Source organism: Leptodactylus fuscus, unplaced genomic scaffold (assembly GCF_031893055.1).
Source record: "Leptodactylus fuscus isolate aLepFus1 unplaced genomic scaffold, aLepFus1.hap2 HAP2_SCAFFOLD_90, whole genome shotgun sequence".
NCBI classification, from domain to species: Eukaryota; Metazoa; Chordata; class Amphibia; order Anura; family Leptodactylidae; genus Leptodactylus; species Leptodactylus fuscus.
The window spans coordinates 261,219-281,678 of NW_027440948.1; the positions used below are offsets into that span (position 1 = coordinate 261,219).

The 20,460-nt window shown below is 48.8% G+C and overlaps 2 long non-coding RNA genes across 2 annotated transcripts in view; both read left to right on the forward strand.

Moving 5' to 3' along the window:
• The window catches only part of LOC142188977 (uncharacterized), a 59,411-nt gene extending 55,698 nt beyond the window's left edge, over window positions 1-3,713 (forward strand). Inside the window, exon 3 of the long non-coding RNA XR_012713218.1 lies at window positions 3,695-3,713. This is a non-coding gene — a long non-coding RNA (uncharacterized LOC142188977). The remainder of the gene's footprint in view (window positions 1-3,694) is intronic.
• A 345-nt stretch (window positions 3,714-4,058) lies between these two features.
• LOC142188976 (uncharacterized) lies at window positions 4,059-9,728 on the forward strand. The gene is made up of 3 exons (XR_012713217.1): window positions 4,059-4,086; window positions 5,297-5,520; window positions 9,602-9,728. It is a non-coding gene; the product is annotated as an uncharacterized LOC142188976 (long non-coding RNA).
• The last annotated feature ends 10,732 nt before the right edge of the window (window positions 9,729-20,460 follow it).

Genomic DNA, 20,460 nt, shown 5'->3' on the forward strand with positions numbered 1-20,460 from the left:
GGTCACTCCTGTACATATGGGGTCACTCCTGTACATATGGGGTCACTCCTGTATATATGGGGTCACTCCTGTACATATGGGGTCACTCCTGTACATATGGGGTCACTCCTGTACATATGGGGTCACTCCTGTACATATGGGTTCACTCCTGTACATATGGGGTCAGTCCTGTATATATGGGGTCACTCCTGTACATATGGGGTCACTCCTGTACATATGGGGTCACTCCTGTACATATGGGATCACTCCTGTACATATGGGGGTCACTCCTGTACATATGGGGTCACTCCTGTACATATAGGGTCACTCTTGTACATATGGGGTCACTCCTGTACATATGGGGCTCACTCCTGTACATATGGGGGTCACTCCTGTACATATGGGGTCACTCCTGTACATATGGGGTCACTCCTGTATATATGGGGTCTCTCCTGTACATATGGGGTCACTCCTGTATATATGGGGTCACTCCTGTACATATGGGGTCACTCCTGTACATATGGGGGTCACTGCTGTACATATGGGGTCACTCCTGTACATATGAGGTCACTCCTGTACATATGGGGTCACTCCTGTACATATGGGGTCACTCCTGTACATATGGGGTCACTCCTGTACATATGGATTCCCAGTCGTCTACCTATTGATGTATCCGCTGCTTTTGCTTTGGGATCGGTAGAGTTCCTGCAGTCACTTTGTACTGATACAGGAGACACTTGAGTAAGGAAGACCCCGTATGTCCTGTATATTCCAGTATATTCTGTGTACTGTATGCCACTAGACAGAGCCAACATGTATACGTCTCCGGCCCTTTGTCCATGATCATGGGGTGTCCTTCTGGTAATCCTATGTAATGTATGGGGGAATTGGGAGACATATGTTCAGCTGACAATTCCCTGGTGTAATATACACCTTCATATACAACCATAGCAGCCCAAAGATACGATAGTCTGTGCGGCCCACAGGAGGGGTGTACACAATAGCGCATCACATACACAACTGGACTGGAACAGATTCCTACAAGAGCTCCCTAATATATCCCTCCATGAGTAATGGGATAAATGGGAACCCCGGATCATGTAAGTGGGGTAATACTTGTATGGCCTTACGTTGCGTGCTTGCTGAGCTTATATAGTTGGCCTCTGGTAGATCCGATGCTTCGGTGATCAGGACCCTCCAGGTAAGACTCTGGCCAATGATGTAGATGCAAATCTTATTTGTGCCATGAGCGGCATATAAAGTGTCCAAGTCTCATCCTATATAACAGAGGGCAGGTTGGCTCATCCTATATAACAGAGGGCAGGTTGGCTCATCCTATATAACAGAGGGCAGGTTGGCTCATCCTATATAACAGAGGGCACGTTGGCTCATCCTATATAACAGAGGGCACGTTGGCTCATCCTATATAACAGAGGGCACGTTGGCTCATCCTATATAACAGAGGGCAGGTTGGCTTATCCTATATAACAGAGGGCACGTTGGCTCATCCTATATAACAGAGGGCAGGTTGGCTCATCCTATATAACAGAGGGCAGGTTGGCTCATCCTATATAACAGAGGGCACGTTGGCTCATCCTATATAACAGAGGGCACGTTGGCTCATCCTATATAACAGAGGGCACGTTGGCTCATCCTATATAACAGAGGGCACGTTGGCTCATCCTATATAACAGAGGGCAGGTTGGCTTATCCTATATAACAGAGGGCACGTTGGCTCATCCTATATAACAGAGGGCAGGTTGGCTCATCCTATATAACAGAGGGCACGTTGGCTCATCCTATATAACAGAGGGCACGTTGGCTCATCCTATATAACAGAGGGCACGTTGGCTCATCCTATATAACAGAGGGCACGTTGGCTCATCCTATATAACAGAGGGCACGTTGGCTCATCCTATATAACAGAGGGCAGGTTGGCTCATCCTATATAACAGAGGGCAGGTTGGCTCATCCTATATAACAGAGGGCACGTTGGCTCATCCTATATAACAGAGGGCACGTTGGCTCATCCTATATAACAGAGGGCAGGTTGGCTCATCCTATATAACAGAGGGCAGGTTGGCTCATCCTATATAACAGAGGGCAGGTTGGCTCAGGACTCTACCCGGATTCTAGGAGGTGACCTTTCTTTTGGGGCATACTGGACATTTCGGGGAGAGTTGGCCAGTGTGCATTGTCCATGACTATGATATTGATGGCTCTCTCACCTCTTACTAAGCATAGTGCCTTTCTTACAGGCTTCGGTTTTACGGCGTTCACTGTGCTGCCACAATGACCTGTCCCCTATATTCTATGTTTCGGTACAATTCCGGTGATACCAAATTTTTATTTACATTTTAACCCCTTAACAAAAATCTAAAACTGTGCCAAAATTTATTTATTTATTTTCTAATAGTCGCCATATTCTGATACCCGTAACTTTTTTACACTTCTGTGTACAGGGATGAATAGGGCGCCTTTTTTTTGCAGAGTCGGGTGTACTTTTTAGTTCTACCATTTTGGGGATTTGCTTTTGCTTTGATCATTTTTTATTGGAATTTTTATCAGAGGCAAAACTGTGAAAAAACGGCGGTTTGGCACTTTGGATTTTCTTTTTCCCGCTATGGCGTTTACCGTACAGGAAAAATATTTTTATAGATTTGTAATCTGGGTGTTTTCGGACACGGGGAGACCTCATGTGTAGGCGTGTCACAGTATTTAAGGGGGTGATTTGAACTTTAATTGTTTTATCTTTTTTTTTTTACTTTTTTTAATGCATTTATTAGACCCCCCCCTCCCTAGGGGTTTTGAACCCCAGGGGTACCAGTTGCCCCTAGGTTAATGTTCCCCTCCAGCTGCCTTCAGTTCAATGTCCCCGCTGAGCGACCCTCCACAGTGTAACATAAAACCCCTCTAATCCTCCCCACTCCTCACTCCCCGGCTGCTCTGTCTGATGTTTCTGCTCCCGGAGACTTCAGGTGCGATGTAAGTGACATCATCACATTGCGCCCACAGCTCCCGGTGCACACAAGGGCAGAGTGGGGTACCAGGGAGTGGACAGGTTCTGCTTCACCATTGTATTCAATTCAATTCTGCTCTATAGGTCACATATAGGTAGAATTATTATCCACAGCATTCGCAGAACTAGAACTAAAACAAACATCCCATGAAGACTATTGTCCCCAGACAGTAAATGTCCTCAGGGTTTGACATTTAGAAGTTCCGTTCTTGGCATCTTCTAGTGTCTGGTGAGTGCCAAACAGGTGCAGAAGACGTCAGCGAGCGCGGTGCCCTAGTATTATATATAGTGCGGCGTCTCCCGGTGCAGGTATCTACACCTGAGCTGAGATTAGTCAGGGTTAGACCTCACTCCAGTCATTCCCACCATGAAGGCGGCCACTCTTCTCCTCCTTGTGCTCCTCGGCCTCTTTGGTAAGTGCAGACGTTATTGGTAGAACATTGGCTGTCACCCAGCTTTTCCATGCTCCAGAATGGCCTGGCTGTATAGTCATGTGTGTCTGCCCTATAGCTGGGTCTTTAGGTAGATCTGCCAATCTGGATCATGAGAAAGTTGGATTGTTACTTCAAGGGAGACGTCATAAAGCCGTATTAGTGGTCACCCAGCTTTTCCAGAAACAGATATAAGTGTAAACTTCCGATCCGTTGTGAATATGAGGTTGTGATATTTCTGGTGGTTTTTCTCCTTATCCTGCAGTTGCTGCTCGAGGTGATGAAGGAACCAATAGCAGTGGTGGCGGTGATCAGCAAGGACAAGGCGGCAAGGGTAGTAAGCCAGATGGTGAAAGTGATACAGGAATTAAGAAGGAAGCTGAAGGTGAACATGGTGCCAATAGTCAAAGTGGTCCAGCAGCAAAAAAAGAGAAAGATAAGGCAGTAACTAAGAAGGAAAAAGAGATAAAAATTATAGTAACAAAGAAGGAAGGAGAAGAAACTAATAAAAAACATGAGAGTAAAAATGAGGAAGAATCAAATGAAAATGAACACAAGCCCGGCCAAGATGAAAATCAAGGGAAAAATAAGAAAGGTGGTGATGGAAAAGGGATTAAAAACAAGTACGGCTCTAAATACGGCTCTGGCTCTTCCTATGTAAGTATTCACACTGTCCTATTATTACACATGATGGCAGGGAGGACGGATAATACTAGTAGGGCTCAGTGCACACTGTACACATATATATGCAGTTATTACCCCTAGTAGTGGACAACATGTCATCACAGAATGATTACCATTGTATGTAATGGGGAGAAACACAATGTCCCCCCTCCCCCTGTACAGATATACAGTGTAGTATATAGTATATAGTGTAGTATATAGCATATAGTGTAGTATATAGTGTAGTATATAGCATATAGTGTAGTATATAGTGTAGTATATAGTGTAGTGTATAGTATATAGTGTAGTATATAGTGTAGTATATAGCATATAGTGTAGTATATAGTGTAGTATATAGTGTAGTGTATAGTGTAGTATATAGTGTAGTGTATAGTATATAGTGTAGCATATAGCATATAGTGTAGTATATAGTGTAGTATATAGCATATAGTGTAGTATATAGTGTAGTATATAGTGTAGTATATAGTGTAGTATATAGTGTAGTGTATAGTATATAGTGTAGCATATAGCATATAGTGTAGTATATAGTGTAGTATATAGCATATAGTGTAGTATATAGTGTAGGATATAGTGTAGTATATAGCATATAGTGTAGTGTGTAGTATATAACATATAGTGTAGTATATAGTGTAGTATATAGTGTAGTGTATAGTATATAGTGTAGCATATATCATATAGTGTAGTATATAGTGTAGTATATAGTATATAGTGTAGTATATAGCATATAGTGTAGTATATAGTATAGTATATAGTGTAGTATATAGTGTAGTGTATAGTATATAGTGTAGCATATATCATATAGTGTAGTATATAGTGTAGTATATAGTATATAGTGTAGTATATAGTGTAGTATATAGTATATAGTGTAGTATATAGTATATAGTGTAGTATATAGTGTAGTATATAGTATATAGTGTATTCCTCCATAGGACATCCCATCCCCATTCCCGGCCCTAGGGTCACCCTGTTGTCCAGCTCTCCCTCCTATCCTGGGATGGGGGTAGCGGGGGCTTCTGGACCTGGTGCTGTATACCGCAGTAGTCATAGTAGTCAGACATTGGGGGGTCACAGTCACTTGTGTCAGATGACAAACTCAGCTCTGCTATGTGACTACAACTCCTGTGTGTATAGTGCGGTGTCCATGATGGGAGGCTGATACTGGATATGGTTTGTGTATATACAGGGGAATAAATATGGAGGTGCAAGACCATCAACTAAACCATCACCTGAACCATCACCTAAACCATCAACTAAACCATCACCTGAACCATCAACTAAACCATCACCTGAACCATCACCTAAACCATCACCTGAACCATCAACTAAACCATCACCTGAACCAAAAAAGGACACTCCTTGTACATTGTGTTGAGATAGAAGTGGTCCCTAACTCCCTGCACATTCCAGGTAAGATCCGAAGATTTCTTTGCAGTTTTGTCCCTACAAATGTTGGAGATGATTAGAAGTGAAATGTTGTAGAATATAAAGGATCAGTAACGGCAGCGCCAGCACAACATCTACCGGGAGTCTACAAGATCTCATAGGATGGAATAATCCAGAACATATATCTCCCCCTATATCATATATCTCCCCCTATATCATATATCTCCCCCTATATCATATATCTCCCCTATATCATATATCTCCCCTATATCATATATCTCCCCCTATATCATATATCTCCCCCTATATCATATATCTCCCCCTATATCATATATCTCCCCCTATATCATATATCTCCCCTATATCATATATCTCCCCTATATCATATATCTCCCCCTATATCATATATCTCCCCTATATCATATATCTCCCCTATATCATATATCTTCCCCTATATCATATATCTCCCCCTATATCATATATCTCTCCCTATATCATATATCTCCCCTATATCATATATCTCCCCTATATCATATATCTCCCCCTATATCATATATCTCCCCTATATCGTATATCTCCCCCTATATCGTATATCTCCCCCTATATCGTATATCTCCCCCTATATCGTATATCTCCCCCTATATCGTATATCTCCCCCTATATCGTATATCTCCCCCTATATCGTATATCTCCCCCTATATCGTATATCTCCCCCTATATCGTATATCTCCCCCTATATCGTATATCTCCCCCTATATCGTATATCTCCCCCTATATCGTATATCTCCCCTATATCGTATATCTCCCCTATATCGTATATCTCCCCCTATATCGTATATCTCCCCTATATCGTATATCTCCCCTATATCGTATATCTCCCCCTATATCGTATATCTCCCCTATATCGTATATCTCCCCTATATCGTATATCTCCCCTATATCGTATATCTCCCCTATATCGTATATCTCCCCTATATCGTATATCTCCCCCTATATCGTATATCTCCCCTATATCGTATATCTCCCCCTATATCGTATATCTCCCCTATATCGTATATCTCCCCCTATATCGTATATCTCCCCTATATCATATATCTCCCCTATATAATATATCTCCCCCTATATCATATATCTCCCCCTATATCATATATCTCCCCCTATATCATATATCTCCCCCTATATCATATATCTCCCCCTATATCATATATCTCCCCCTATATCATATATCTCCCCCTATATCATATATCTTCCCTATATCATATATCTCCCCTATATAATATATCTTCCCTATTACCTTTATACCATTTTACCTGCTCCCTCGGGGGTCTGACCCCTCCATCTTATGACAGTTATATTCCTATTGTATTCACCATACACAATGAGTGGTCTCTGACCATGGGCAGTAGCGCCGGGTCTCCGCTGTACATTACTCCGCAGCAGAGCGGCCGCCATCTTTATGAAGATATGGGGAAGGGGTTCAGGGAGTCTCCTCTGAGGTCTTATTAGTTTAGGGATCTGGGATCTATATTTGTTTCAGGGTCTGTATTAGTTTAGGGGGTCTGGTCTGGAAGGTGCAGACATTTAGGGGGTCTGGTCTGGAAGGTGCAGACATTTAAGGGGTCTGGTCTGGAAGGTGCAGACATTTAAGGGGTCTGGTCTGGAAGGTGCAGACATTTAAGGGGTCTGGTCTGGAAGGTGCAGACATTTAAGGGGTCTGGTCTGGAAGGTGCAGACATTTAGGGGGTCTGGTCTGGGAGGTGCAGACATTTAGGGGGTCTGGTCTGGAAGGTGCAGACATTTAGGGGGTCTGGTCTGGAAGGTGCAGACATTTAAGGGGTCTGGTCTGGAAGGTGCAGACATTTAGGGGGTCTGGTCTGGAAGGTGCAGACATTTAAGGGGTCTGGTCTGGGAGGTGCAGACATTTAAGGGGTCTGGTCTGGAAGGTGCAGACATTTAGGGGGGGGGTCTGGTCTGGAAGGTGCAGACATTTAAGGGGTCTGGTCTGGAAGGTGCAGACATTTAGGGGGTCTGGTCTGGAAGGTGCAGACATTTAGGGGGTCTGGTCTGGAAGGTGCAGACATTTAAGGGGTCTGGTCTGGAAGGTGCAGACATTTAAAGGGTCTGGTTTGGAAGGTGCAGACATTTAGGGGGTCTGGTCTGGGAGGTGCAGACATTTAGGAGGTCTGGTCTGGAAGGTGCAGACATTTAAGGGGTCTGGTCTGGAAGGTGCAGACATTTAGGGGGTCTGGTCTGGAAGGTGCAGACATTTAGGGGGTCTGGTCTGGAAGGTTCAGACATTTAAGGGGTCTGGTCTGGAAGGTGCAGACATTTAGGGGGTCTGGTCTGGAAGGTGCAGACATTTAGGGGGTCTGGTTTGGAAGGTGCAGACATTTAGGGAGTCTGGTCTGGAAGGTGCAGACATTTAAGGGGTCTGGTCTGGAAGGTGCAGACATTTAAAGGGTCTGGTTTGGAAGGTGCAGACATTTAGGGAGTCTGGTCTGGAAGGTGCAGACATTTAGGAGGTCTGGTCTGGAAGGTGCAGACATTTAAGGGGTCTGGTCTGGAAGGTGCAGACATTTAGGGGGTCTGGTCTGGAAGGTGCAGACATTTAGGGGGTCTGGTCTGGAAGGTGCAGACATTTAGGGGGTCTGGTCTGGAAGGTGCAGACATTTAGGGGGTCTGGTCTGGAAGGTGCAGACATTTAGGGGGTCTGGTCTGGAAGGTGCAGACATTTAAGGGGTCTGGTCTGGAAGGTGCAGACATTTAAGGGGTCTGGTCTGGAAGGTGCAGACATTTAAGGGGTCTGGTCTGGAAGGTGCAGACATTTAGGGGGTCTGTTCTGGAAGGTGCAGACATTTAGGGGTCTGGTCTGGAAGGTGCAGACATTTAGGGGGTCTGGTCTGGAAGGTGCAGACATTTAAGGGGTCTGGTCTGGAAGGTGCAGACATTTAGGGGGTCTGGTCTGGAAGGTGCAGACATTTAAGGGGTCTGGTCTGGGAGGTGCAGACATTTAGGGGGTCTGGTCTGGGAGGTGCAGACATTTAGGGGGTCTGGTCCGGGAGGTGCAGACATTTAGGGGGTCTGGTCCGGGAGGTGCAGACATTTAGGGGGTCTGGTCCGGAAGGTGCAGACATTTAGGGGGTCTGGTCTGGAAGGTGCAGACATTTAGGGGGTCTGGTCTGGGAGGTGCAGACATTTAGGGGGTCTGGTCTGGGAGGTGCAGACATTTAGGGGGTCTGGTCTGGGAGGTGCAGACATTTAGGGGGTCTGGTCTGGAAGGTGCAGACATTTAGGGGTCTGGACTGGGAGGTGCAGACATTTAGGGGGTCTGGTCTGGAAGGTGCAGACATTTAGGGGGTCTGCTGTAAGGTCTCTATACATATAAGGAGCCTTCTGTGGGGTCCATATTTATTCTGTATACAGGGTCCGGGGTCTGTATTTGGCTGAGTTACCTGAAGTTTGCAGGCTATGCCCCATGTATACAGACAGTGCTGACCATAGAAGGCTCCATGTTGTAGATGGAAGAACAAAATAGCCTTCACTTCCAGCGTCTACACTGACAGTCCTAGGGGCCCCCCATTCCTCCGGGCCCCCCGTGTAGCAGCGTCTACCCCTGTAATAATATCTGGGGACACCAAGTATAAGAGGAGACCTAAAGATACAGAAGAGCGTCCAGCCGGAGGCGAGCCCTGGCCATGGGGCACATACGTCTGCAGGGATTGGCTGACCCGTGATCGATCACACTAGCCACACCCACTAAGCCACACCCACTAAGCCACACTCACCAAACCTCACCCACTAAGCCACACCCATGGAACCCCACCCACTAAGTCACACCCACTAAGCCCCACCCACCAAACCCCACCCACTAAGCCACATCCACTAAGCCACACCCACTAAACCCCACCCACCAAACCTCACCCACTAAACTCCACCCACTAATCCACACCCACTAAGCCACACCCACTAATCCACACCCACTAAGCCCCACCCACCAAACCTCACCCACTAAACTCCACCCACTAATCCACACCCACTAAGCCACACCCACAATCCCATTCTTAGAAGTAAATAAATCTCCTTTTCTCTCCGTTTTCTCTCCTAGGCCCAGCGATGGATTCCTTTGCAGGAAAAGACAAGTCTTCAGACTGAATAAACCCCCCGATGATTTTACCCCTCCCCCTCTTCTTCTATCAATCAGAATCTTCTGTCAATGATTTCACTTCCTTCCATGTCTCACAATCAATAAAGTAGAATAGATCAGCACATGGCGTATTGTGGTCTCTTCTATTACAGTAACAGCGCCCCCACCGCTCCTAGGATTGGGTCTGGTATTGCAGGACTGACAACCACTGTAATGGGCTTCTCTTATGGAGGACATTTATGGCAGGTCACAGGATTACAAGACGTTTCCTTCATATAGGCGATGAGACATTTACGAGAATGAGGAAATCTTGGATAGAAAGAAAGTGATAAGATTTCAGCTCCGGGGCAAAGCTCTGCAGCAGGAATCCCATCTACTATCTGTCACTTCTAATACTGAGGGCTTCTTACGTAACATGGGGCCTGTATCATAGTGACAGGATCCTCATGGGCGGTCCTACAGTTATTGCCCCGCCCCTAATCAGCAATGACAGTCATAGAACAATGATCGGGGAAAGATATATAATATACAAGGACACAATCCGCACCCGAGTGCTACCAAGTGACCGTGTTATTGGTGGACAGACCATTCGCGGTGGGCGGGGCTGTGTAGCCTTCACATTATTCCCAGTCACAATTCTCCTCAGTTTGCTTATAGGTCCAATATGATTCACAATTCATGGACCGACCGAGCAGAAAGCAGGACAGACCTACTATAGCCGGTATGTTATATCTGTGGGGTAATATATACAGTATATACCCAATACGTGACATTTCCGGCACTCTGTGGGTATGCCGCCAAAAACGTCATTGTTATTCCAACAAATACACAAACGTTTCGGTCAGAGTTAGAGACCTTCTTCAGGGTGTCTGGAGAAATGATACAAAGTATACACAACGTAATCCATATAGAATGCGGAATAGAGATGAAAACCCGACAATAATACAGAGAGAAGCGGAGTGTCCATGTATGGTGGCGGAGTACAAAGAGGGGCTGTAAATAATCACCAAGGAATAGTCTAGGAGAGTATTGTCTGAGGCATCGCCCCGGGGAGACTCAGGGGTGAGGAGGAAGATAAGGGATGAACCCCAAGAAGACCAAGATAAGTACAAAGCAGACAAACTCACCAATCAGGGTAAATGATAGGGGTAAATGTGTAGCTTGGAGGACGGGCGCCCGGCGTACTAACCAACACCATGTAGCCTACTGCAACGTAGTATCCTATACAATCTGACCGGTAGGAAGGAGGAGGAGGAAGCCAAAGGAAACGGATATGGAGTCCTAGTGGATGAATGTGGGGTGGGGGTGGGGTGGGGCGGGTGTATTGGGATACATATAACAGTCCGTGGAGTCTCATCTTCCTCTTCGTTGGTGACTGCTATATGGGGAGGTGGGGGTGGGGTGGGGCGGGTGTATTGGGATAAATATAACAGTCCGTGGAGTCTCATCTTCCTCTTAGTTGGTGACTGCTATATGGGGAGGTGGGGTGGGGCGGTTGGTTTGGGGTATAACAGTCCGTGGAGTCTCATCTTCCTCTTCGTTGGAGACTGCTATATGGGGAGGTGGGGTGGGGCGGGTGTATTGGGATAAATATAACAGTCCGTGGAGTCTCATCTTCCTCTTGTTTGGTGACAGCTGGACACGTATTGGGCAGCGATCTCCACAGTGGCTTCTTCTTCTCCCAGTAGGATGTAGAGTTTCCTCTTCTCCCAGTCTGGGATGTGGGCAGAGAGTCTTTGGTAGTAGACGGCCCTCACAGCTGAGTATTTGGTGCAGTGTAGCAGGAAGTGGGTCTGGTCTTCTAGGGCCCCCTGGTCACAGTGCTGGCACAGTCTCTTCTCCCGTGGCTTGTACGTCTGCCTGTATCGCCCCGTCTCTATCTCTAGGTTGTGGGCGCTCAGTCTGTATCGGCTCAGGGTCTGTCTGTGCTTGGGGTGGCGTATTCTCTCCAGGTAGGTGGCCATGGTGTAGTCCCTTTGTAGGGATTGGTACACATTGGTGAGTTTCTTGGAGTTATTTATTTCGTTTCTCCATTCTTCAATGTACCGCTCTCTGTTTGCCTCTGTGGTCGCCTTTATTTCGGCCTTGGTTATCATCTGTTGGTGTTTTTGGTTTGGTGGTTGGCTGCTGTTTGGTTGGTGAGTGTCTGGTTTGCTCAGGTGGCTTAGCCAGGCTTGGTGGTGGTAGGAGTCGCTCCCCTGGATGTGTGCCTGGAAAGCTAGCGCCCTGCAGTCTACGATGGTAAAACCGGAAGCGAGCGCTCCAGTGCGGCACAAAAACCGGAAGTGCAGGAGATAGAGCAAGAAGGGAAAGAGAAAAATGAATAAAAGTAGAAAAAAGGAGAAGAAATGAAGGAATAGAGAGAAAGTGAGGAATGGAATCAAACCAAAAGATGTAAAAGTATACATGAAAGAAAAAACAGGATGCAGAGGGAAAGTAAGATAAGAAAGGATAAGATAAGAGAAGGGGAAAGAGATGATGAAAACCAATGAAAGACCAGGGGGGGGGGGGGGGAGAATAGAGGCAAGTATATGATGGACAAATATAGAAGAGAAAAGCATAATAAAGAAAATAAAGATAAGATAAGAAAGGATAAGATAAGTAAAAGGAAGATAAGATAAGAGAAAAGGGGGGGGGGAGAAGATGGAAAATGCTAGGAAATAAAGACAAAGGGAAGGGAATGTAGAAGAGAGCGGTAGACGGCCCGGGCGCCCCAGGATTCCTCCTAGTGGATTCGCGGTTCTGAAAGGGGAGGGGCGAGGCTTGTGACATCATAATCTGGATTTAATCCGCCAGGTTCCAAGGTCAGAGATTTGTGAATCCCACAGGCCTCTGTATATTTCCCCCGCCCCCTCCTAGCTCTAGGGATCTGCTCTATCACCTGAGACCGTCCCTGGGGTCCTGAATGCTGAGCCTGGTGGCAGGGATGCCGTATCGGCAGCAGTAGATCCTGGGTGCCTGGTGGCAGGGACGCCGTATCGGCAGCAGTAGATCCTGGGTGCCTGGTGGCAGGGACGCCGTATCGGCAGCAGTAGATCCTGGGTGCCTGGTGGCAGGGATGCCGTATCGGCAGCAGTAGATCCTGGGTGCCTGGTGGCAGGGACGCCGTATCGGCAGCAGTAGATCCTGGGTGCCTGGTGGCAGGGACGCCGTATCGGCAGCAGTAGATCCTGGTGCCTGGTGGCAGGGACGCCGTATCGGCAGCAGTAGATCCTGGGTGCCTGGTGGCAGGGACGCCGTATCGGCAGCAGTAGATCCTGGTGCCTGGTGGCAGGGACGCCGTATCGGCAGCAGTAGATCCTGGGTGCCTGGTGGCAGGGACGCCGTATCGGCAGCAGTAGATCCTGGGTGCCTGGTGGCAGGGACGCCGTATCGGCAGCAGTAGATCCTGGGTGCCTGGTGGCAGGGACGCCGTATCGGCAGCAGTAGATCCTGGGTGCCTGGTGGCAGGGACGCCGTATCGGCAGCAGTAGATCCTGGTGCCTGGTGGCAGGGACGCCGTATCGGCAGCAGTAGATCCTGGGTGCCTGGTGGCAGGGACGCGGTATTGGCAGCAGTAGATCCTGGGTGCCTGGTGGCAGGGACGCGGTATTGGCAGCAGTAGATCCTGGGTGCCTGGTGGCAGGGACGCGGTATTGGCAGCAGTAGATCCTGGGTGCCTGGTGGCAGGGACGCCGTATCGGCAGCAGTAGATCCTGGGTGCCTGGTGGCAGGGACGCCGTATCGGCAGCAGTAGATCCTGGGTGCCTATTGTGCTGTGTGTTGGCAGATGCGATGGCGGAGGTTTGTGTAGTCTCGCCAATGTCGACTAACCCGCAGGGGCATTTCATCCTATAGACGACACAAGTGAAATATTGTGTTGTAGGAAACCTTCTGCCAGTCTGTGGGTGTGCGAGGCCATCGCCTTTATGGATGTGATTGCAGTGTGGACAGTGGAGACGTGGAAGGGAGCGGACTGACGTGTCTGAAGGAAAGGCTGGGTATCGGGTGTTGGGGCCGAGGTCGGCTTTCATCATTGTCAGCCGTCCTGAAGCAGCGGAGGAATGGTTGTGTGAGGGATTGTACGTCTGCATGTCCTGGGTGTAATAGTGGCCACTGTTTCCGGATGATCCTGTGGATTTGTATGAGAAGGGAGGAAGGTGAGAATGAATGTGATACGTGCGGAGTTGTTACCTTGTTGTCTCTGGGGATTGGTTCTGACCGGCCGTATTTGAGCCTTTATCGAGACCAAACCAAAAACCCCCTTCCCCTCTACTAAACCCCTTGTGTGTGATCTTCACATAAATACGGACCAAGTTACCTTTGAATGGGTGGGGTCGGCCACAGCTTTATTAAATATATATTATCTGACATAAGCAGTAACCCCTGTTCCCCTCCTCCTCAGCGAACGTTTTGGTGTGTGCCCCCCGGTGGGGCACGTCGCTGGTACTCTACATCGCTGAGAAAGGGGGCCAAGGTCCTGCTACTATGCCACCGGATCTCGGTGTAAGCCTACAACGAGGTCTGACCCCCCCTAGCAGGAACAGCGCCCTTTCTATGCCACCTTGAATCCCCGAAAGAAAAAGGTCCAACCCAATATCATTCAGGTGTACCCCATCCTTTCGCAGCAGCATCCGATTGTCCCCTTCAAGCTGGTAGTGCCTGACCACTACCCCGCGCAGTGTCTGTATGTGGTGTGACATTACTCTGTTGAGGGCTTTTCTTGTTCTCTCAAGCGCGGGCAGAGTAATAGCACCGTGCCACTGTGACCTCGGAATCATCTCAGACCATACAGGGACTAGGGCTGGGGAAAGTTCTGGAAACCTGCAGAAATCCGCTCGCATCCTAGCAATTAGTTCCGGCCGCCGGATGGAGACCATGTCGTTACCACCTGCATGGATTACTAACACCACCGGGACCTGAGTGGCTCTACTAGCGGTGAGGACCTCCGGAAAGACTTGTTCCCACTTCATGCCCAGTATGCCGAGCCACCGCACCTGGACGTTTCTGAAAACCCAGCTGGAGGCCCATCGGCCGGACTGCTGCTCACTCTGCGGCCCAAAAGACATAGGAGTGTCCGATGATCCAAACCACGGTGGGGGACCCTGTGAACAACATGGGTTAAAAACAACGAAGCATCATGCAAACCAAACTTTAGGGGACCCCCCTCCCCCCTTTATATATGTATAAACTTATTATTTTTTATTTATTTATTTTTTTAACTGATTAAACCAGGTCTGACGTAACGCCTATAGCAGTTGGAACGCCATCGTCCTATGCGTTTCACCTCTTCCTCTGCCAGGCCTGCCGCATCGGCAGCCGTCGCGGCCCCGATGCGGAAGGAGTGGGTACCAAATTCTGCTGGCGATACCCCATTGTCTTCTAGACACTTCTTGAACACTGCTTCAAACTGGAGCCTTGTTAAGGGGGAACCATCCTTGTGGACTAAAAACTGGGTAGCGGCTGGTCGGGATACCACATATGTCTTAACCGTTCTGACCGGGCACAACGGGCCGCCGAGCTTCGCTATTGATAACCATGCCCCTTGGCCGTAAATGTCAGTTTTAGATCGGCGGACCCTAAGCCTGAGTGATTCCGGGAGGATGACTACGTCCTCTGCTGCTAAACCTGTTGCCGCCCGCCGGGATCTCGCTACTAGCTCCCCAATTCTTAGTGCTCCAAAAAAGGCTAAAACAAAGGCACAGGACATCAGGACTGCTTCGTATGGTGTTGTGCAGACCGTTATAGTGACGTCCACCAGGCGCCACAATAGGAGGAATGATACTGGCCGCCGGTGATCCTTCTTTCTCCTGGCCTTTTTTAGCCCTTTTAGTATCAGCTGAATTGGGAACTCTTTAGTTACATCGGGGAGGCCTAGCAATTTTAACCCAAATGCCACGCCAGATAGGCGCCTTGCCGCGGTTGCAGCGGACACCCCTGCTGCTGCTAAATGAGCGACGTACTCATACGTCAAAACCCTGCAGCCCGCTGCGTCCATTGCCCTGCCAGGAGGGCCTAATGATAACCACTCTCTCCACGATTTCTCGTGGCCTGCCCAGGTAGAAACTGTTATCGCCTCCTTCAGTAGCGGTGTCAATATTGGAGCCCCAAGTCCCATAGGAAGGACGGGCACGGGGAGCCCTCCAACTCCGCCTTCGGATGGTAATCCCTGAAGCGCTCCCACTGGAAACGAGAAAGAGAGTCAGCAACAACGTTTTCAACACCAGGGACATGTCTTGCTTTAAACACTATGCTAAATTGCAGGCAACGTAATACCAGGTGCCTCAAAAGAGCTAGGACTGGCAGGGAGCTGGAAGACAAGTGGTTAATTGCCAGGACGACACTTTCATTGTCACACCAAAACAAAATGCGCTTGTTAGTCATGGCTGGCGCCCATAGCTCCAGCGATACCACTATTGGGAACAGCTCCAGCAGGGTCATGTTCTTTGTTGCACCAGCAGTTACCCAACCCTGTGGCCATGGGGCCGCTTGACCAACATTCGCCAAACACTGCACCATAGCCTGTTGAGCCAGCCGCATCGGTATATAACTGGAGGTCCGAGTTCGACAACTCCTTCTCTGGGAAGCATGATATGCCTGCAAAGTCAGACAGAAAGGACTTCCAGACTTCCAAATCATCCCGCATGACCCTGGTTATACGGACATAGTGGTGGGGCATTCTCTTTCCGGCGGTGGCCATGGCCAGACGCCTGGAAAAAACCCTGCCCATAGGAAATATTCTGCATGCAAAGGTCAATTGCCCCAGGAGCGACTGCAACCGGACCAATGGAACCTTCTTTGCTCTGAGGCACGCCTCTATGTCCTGTCTTAACCTGATGAGCTTGTCCTGCGGGAGCTGAAGAACCATCCTGTCAGTGTCAATCAGGATTCCCAGGAAAGAGAGGCATGACGCTGGTCCCTCCGTTTTTTCACTGGCCAAAGGTACTCCGAACTTATCTGCAAGGAAACGGAACATGTTGAGTAAATAAAGGCATTGTGGGGAGCTCTTAGGACCGACAAATAGAAAATCATCCAGGTAATGTATTACTGAAGAGGAGCCTGACTCCTGCCGCAGTACCCACTCTAGGAAAGTACTGAAAACCTCAAAATAACGGCAAGAGATAGAGCACCCCATGGGTAAGCACCTATCATAGGAGAAACTCCCTTCAAGCTGACAACCCAGCAAGTGAAAACACTCGGTGTACAGGTAGGAGCCGGAAGGCGGAGTCTATGTCTGTTTTTGCAAGCAGAGCGCCGCGTCCTGCACTCACCACCAGGGACACCGCCTTGTCAACGGACACATAGGACACTGCTGTTTCCTCCTTAGTGATACCATCATTGACAGATTCGCCATGTGGGAAGGATAGGTGATGGATAAGTCTGAATTTTCCTTCCTCTTTTTTGGGGACCAAGCCCAGTGGCGACACGCTCAGGTTTTTAAATGGGGTTTCGGTAAAGGGGCCCGCCATGCGGCCCAAGGCCACCTCTTTCTCAATTTTTGCACGTGCTGTGCTCATGTAACAGATGAACTTTGTAAATGGGGTATGTAGAAACCAACCGTGAAACCATTAATGAGCATATCTGCCTCTCGCCTCCTTGGGTATCTGTCGAGCCAGGGGCGCATTATTTCTACGATCACCGGTGTCCTCCGGCTGACACTGCACCCTTTTGGGGGACTAAAACCTTCTTGCGCATAGCAAGGCTGCATGGCCCCCCCACAGGTGGTGCATTCATGTTTGAAACGACAGGAGGCATGGAATCTACAGTACCCTTCATTATACATCCAACATGTACCTGTCTTGTGTGTTGCCGCTGCGGGCACCCATGCTCCTGCAGCGGCTGCGGGCCGAAAGGGGTTCCTGGCTTTTGAGGCCCATCCTACCTCTTGGCGCAGAGCTAAGCGCCGCTGAAATTCCTCGTCATACCTCCACCATGTTGAACCACCATACACATTATACGCTGAGAGAATGATATTCTGATACACAAACAGCTCAGGTCCCTTCTCTGGCTTAGCCTGGCAAAGTATACATGACATTGTGCTAAAGGCCTGGATCCAATTGTTAAAAGTCTTTGCCACCCTGGGCTTTTTGTCCTCTCCTCTCCTGTACTCCCGCTCTTTATCCACTGTAGGTTGGTCCTGAGATATCAGCGACCATATATCCAAGAATTCCCCTTTTATAATTTTTTCCCGCACGTCCCCTGGCACGTGCATGCCCAGTGGTGCCACTCCACAGAGAAATGTATCATTCCATAACCAACTTTCTGGCAACTGCACAGCCACACCCATTGCAGACTTAGGAGGGGGGGGGGGGGGGGGGGATGCAGTTTCCAGCTTATCTAGCATTGCCTTCATCATCTGTATCACAACGCCATTATTCTGGTGCTGTGTAGCCTCACTAGTTGTAAGCGGTGCCCTCCCCTCCAGCTTAGCTAGCATAGCCTTATACATATCCAAGACATCCCCACCAGTTGAGGTCTGTGCAGACCAAGCTTTCGAGCAAGCAAACTCACCGGTCGGAATGATGGTCGGATGTGCGTTGTCTGCGGGTGGCTGCAGCAGCCTTGATCCTTTTGCCAACGGTTCCTGAGTGGCTGTGGGCTCCATACTCCGATTTTTGGATTCCACCTGGCCATGTGACCTTCCTTCCATGTCTGAATCCCTCGAGGATGTGCCAGAGGAGTGTGATGCTGACCTCTCCCTGCTATAGCCACGATGACGCCTGCCGCCTTGCATTCGGGACCTCATGCTCAGCTGAATTAAGGGACTCTGAGGGATCTATGCCGACTGCGGTGGGGGCTCCTACTGTTATGTGTTGGGGTGCTGGACCTAATAGCTGTTTCAGCCTGGCGCTGGGAGTTGCAGGACCTAGTGGTCCTTCTGGATCGTCTAGGCGCATGGGGCATTATTGTCCAACAATAACTCCCCACCACCGTGACCTGTGCCAATCAGCACCGAGTTTTCCAGGGGGCCGTTGGCTATTGAGCCCAAAATAGTCGCCTCCCCTGGGTTCCTATCATACTGGGCCTGGGGGTGTGGGGGTAAATATAACTGTGTGGAGGATGGACTACATTGGGACTGGCTAGGAGGGGGTAAAGCTATTTGTATCTGGCTTCCTGCTGGCTGCCATGTGCTGACCCCAGGGCCTACCAGGCCCTTGGTCCGCCTGGCCTTTCTGGCCTGTGCCCTTATTGAGGTAGGGTCAGATGGCTGGCATTGTTTTCGTCTAACCACCCTCCCTTTACGGGCCCGGGTTGCTCTATTTTTGGGGGCTTTTACCCTGCTGCGAGTAGGTGGGGGGCTTGGGGAGAGCCGAGATGGTGGCCTGGCTGTCCTTGCAGGATGAGCCATGTGCCCCACTGTCTGCTGATGGGGGGGGAGGGATCTGGGCTGAATCCCCGCTCTCCTGGAGCAGGAACTCAAGCCACGCTGTCCCTTTCTGACTTACTTTGAGTAGCAGCTGCTCTAACAGCCGTTGATGGTCCTGTGCAGGTGGCAAGGCAGAGTCCATAGCATGTGGTTGGAAGGCAGTCAGCTCTGGCCGGATTCAAAAAGAAAGTTCCTTGCCCAGAGCTGCCCTGGATATTCCTGTGGGAGGCCCCGCCCCCCTCCCCGGGCCACCAATGAATGGGAAAGAACCCCCTTGAGGGGAAGGGCATAGGTCACAACGGCCGCTCAATATCCGGGCTGGCTTATCCAGCCAGCCGGCTTGCAGAGAAGTAGTAACGGCTAGGCCCAGCATAGGGAGGTGCCCCAGCTGCCATCTGCTGACGGAAGGCTTGGGTATCCAGAAGCATAAACAAACACCAACATCTCCAGGGCCAGCAGTTTATCGATGAGGCTGTTACAGGCTTGGGCATGGGGGTGGGTTGTGTTGTACTTCTGCCTGCAATGAAAAGCTTGGGAGATGTGGAGTGGCTGGGAAGAGGCGCATGATGGTGCAGGCCAAAAGGGCCCATGAGGGTGAACTCCCCAATGTGTCAGAGATAGGTGTGTAGGTGTCCTTGCATCATATACTTGCACCATATTTGGCTTTGGAAGTTAATTTTGTGCCAAAAAGTGGTTAAGACAGTGATACCTCAGCTACTCCCGTTACACTGTCTATTGACAACTCCAGCACTGAAGTTACCACCTTTGGAAGTGGACCACAACTTCTAAGATCCCAAAGGAAGTAGGCAAGAGATGTGCAGTGCAGAAAAAAAGATGAGAAAATAAGTGTAGGCTGTAGAGCACAGAGGGATCGGAGAGGACAGAGCTGGTGTCGGCCAGGTATTCCCACAACATGCGCCTATACTTGTCCCTCCTGGTGACACTAGGCCCCTGAGTGGCAGTAATTTGTCCAGGGGGGCCATAAACGTGTCCCAGACCTAGGAATAAGTCTTCCAACAGGGTAGAGTTTTGCATGCCTTTGCTTCTACCCACTGTTTTTGCTGCTTAGCTTCCTCCCACACTCCAAAGACATACTGATAAGGACAGTGATGTGGGACAGTGACTGACAATATCTGTAAAGCGCTGCAGAATATAATAGCGCTATATAAGTAAGCATAATAAATAAATAAATTTATGTGCGGTGTGTATATTTATGTGCGGTGTGTATATTTGTGTGTGGTGTGTATATTTATGTGCGGTGTGTATATTTATGTGCGGTGTGTATATTTATGTGTGGTGTGTATATTTGTGTGTGGTGTGTATATTTATGTGCGGTGTGTATATTTATGTGCGGTGTGTATATTTATGTGCGGTGTGTATATTTGTGTGTGGTGTGTATATTTATGTGCGGTGTGTATATTTATGTGCGGTGTGTATATTTATGTGCGGTGTGTATATTTATGTGCGGTGTGTA